At 42.4% G+C, this 2,499-nt stretch overlaps 1 pseudogene; it reads right to left on the reverse strand.

Annotated features, from left to right (window-relative positions):
• Positions 1-1,592: 1,592 nt before the first annotated feature.
• Positions 1,593-2,053, reverse strand: LOC141577781 (large ribosomal subunit protein eL24-like; annotated as a pseudogene).
• Between the last annotated feature and the right edge of the window lie 446 nt (positions 2,054-2,499).

The following is a 2,499-nucleotide window of genomic DNA, read 5'->3' on the forward strand; positions in this document are numbered from 1 at the left end:
AATTGAGGCTTATGTATCTTTCTGAATTAGTGCTTTTTTTTTTCTATATATACCCAGGAGTGGAATTGCTGGGTCATGTGTTAGTTCTATTTTTAGTTTTTTGAGAAAATTCCATACTGTTCTCCATAGTGGCTGCCCCAAATTACATTCCTACCAACAATGTATGAGGGTTCCCTTTTCTCCACATTCCATTCCATTTTTGAGAATAGAAGTTAAAGATAAAAAAAAAGTTATCTTTTTACTTTCTGGATGGTATCATCTGTTTTTTAATTTTTTGTCACCTGAGCTTTTGGTGTGGTGTCTAAGAACTTACTCACGCCTTCCTTTTGCTGGTGCATGTGCTCTGGGAACTTCCTGAGAAGCAGGATGAAATAGAAGCTAGTAAATTTGTGCTGCAGACGGTTGCTGAATCCCCCCGTGTTCTGGACCACCCTCCTTCTCCATGGTCTGCTCTCCAGACAGATCCTTTCAGTAGTGACCTGCTTCCCTCAGCATCTGCAGAGAGGAACAGCTTCTGCTGTCCTGTCTGGAGGAAGGGATCTGTTTGTTCTGTGTACACAGATCACAGGTTTTTACACCTCTTTGCCCTTTTTAGCCTCCTCCTGCAAGCTCACCTCAGAGGTTTCTGTCCTCCCGATGTCTGGGCTCTTCCAGAATTCTGCCTTGGAAGCTGCCTTGCTTCCTGTTGCTTCAAAGCAACTGCAGGTACCTAGGTTTCTGCTTTCTCTGGTCCACCAGATCAGTTACCACCTTCTCAGGCCGTCTTGATTTTGCCAACTGTGGTTGACATCTCTCATCAGCTGTTATCTTTTCATGTGTGTTCTTTGTGCTTGAAGGTTTATACCTTTTAACTTTTCAAACTGTTATGTTCATGGTATTTTATGAAGGAATAGACATAGACTTGTGTTTGCAATCTACCTGTATCAGATGAGGTACAGTGAGGATGGGAAAAACCAAGCTGGGCATTTCAATCAGAGGAGATTTATTTATTTAATTATTCATTTATTTGTTTTTAATTGAAGTATAGTTGATTTGCAATGTGTTAATTTCTGGTGTACAACATAGTGATTCAGTTGTACATATATATTCCTTTTCATAATCTTTTTCATTATAGGCTATTACATTTTTGTAATATATATATATTCAATATAGTTTGAATATATTTATATTCAATATATATTGAATACAGTTCCCTGGGTTATATAGTTGTGGTTGTGTATCTATTTTACATGTAGTAGTTAGCATCTACAAACCCCCAGCTCCCAATTTATCTCTCCCTACTCCCTTCCCCCCTTGGAAACCATAAGTTTTTCTTCTATGTCTGTAAGTCTGCTTCTGTTTTGTAAATAAGTTCATTTGTGTAAATTTTTTAGATTCCACGAGTAAGTGATATCATATGGTATTTCTCTTTCTCTTTCTGGCTTACTTCACTTAGTATGACAGTCTCCAAGTCTATCCATGTTGTTGCTAATGACATTATTTTATTCTTTTTTATGGCTGAGTAGTATTCCATTGTATATATATCCCACAACTTCTTTTTTTTTTTAAATTAGTCATAGTGAGATCTTCATTTAAAAATCCCATCTGCCAAGTTAGCATTTTCCACCAACTCGGCGTGCAAAAATGCTCACAGGCTTCACAATCTTTTGCTCAGGTGCTGCCTTTGTGGGAGCCTTTGCAGCAGCCATTTCTGTCTTTTTAGGTGCTTGCTTAGCCTTTTTTCTTCCTTGGCATCCCTGATAGCCTGTTCTCATTGAGCCTTCCTACCTTCAGGTTTATAATTCCTCTTGGCCATTATATCAGCAGAAGATGTACCAGTTATGGCCCTCTGGAATTTGATTACACAGCAGGTTCTTTTCTTTTGAATTTCTTCCGACTGTCCCTTTTTGGGCTTTCTTCTGTAGAGGACAGTCCAGTTGATCTGCCGAGGATTCCTCTTGGAAAGGAACGCGGGCTCACATTTTGCATTAAGAAATTGGAAAATCTTCCCGTCGGTCCTCCCATGTCCTGGGTAGATCCTGTACCCCCTGCAACTGCACAGCTCGAACTTCATGGCTGCGAACGGGCCAGGAGAAGGGAAGACAGCGAAGAGCTATCCCACAACTTCTTTATCCAGGTGTCTGCGGATGGACATTTACGTTGCTTCCATGTCTTCATCTTTCAATCAGAGGAGGTTTACTACAGGGTACTGGTTGCACAGGTGTTGGAGGGCTGAGAGAACAGAAAAAAAGGAGACCTGCAGTAGCTCAGGTGTGTGGAAACACAGGAAGCAGCTCTGTCACAGGTTATCCTCCAACAAACGCCCACAGCTGAGCCCCTGGGCAGCAGCGTTGGAACCCCTGTCTTCTGCGCTCCCTTCAGGGAAGCTGCCCCTGCGGGGATGGGGCAGGGCGCTTTGGCTTCTCCTCCTGCAGACAGCTAACTGTGAGCTCAGGGCCACATCCACAGCTCCTGTTCTGGGACAGTGCCTTCCCTGCTCAGCTCTCCCCTGAGCTGCGC

This window comes from Camelus bactrianus, chromosome 5, assembly GCF_048773025.1.
Source record: "Camelus bactrianus isolate YW-2024 breed Bactrian camel chromosome 5, ASM4877302v1, whole genome shotgun sequence".
Taxonomy (NCBI): Eukaryota; Metazoa; Chordata; class Mammalia; order Artiodactyla; family Camelidae; genus Camelus; species Camelus bactrianus.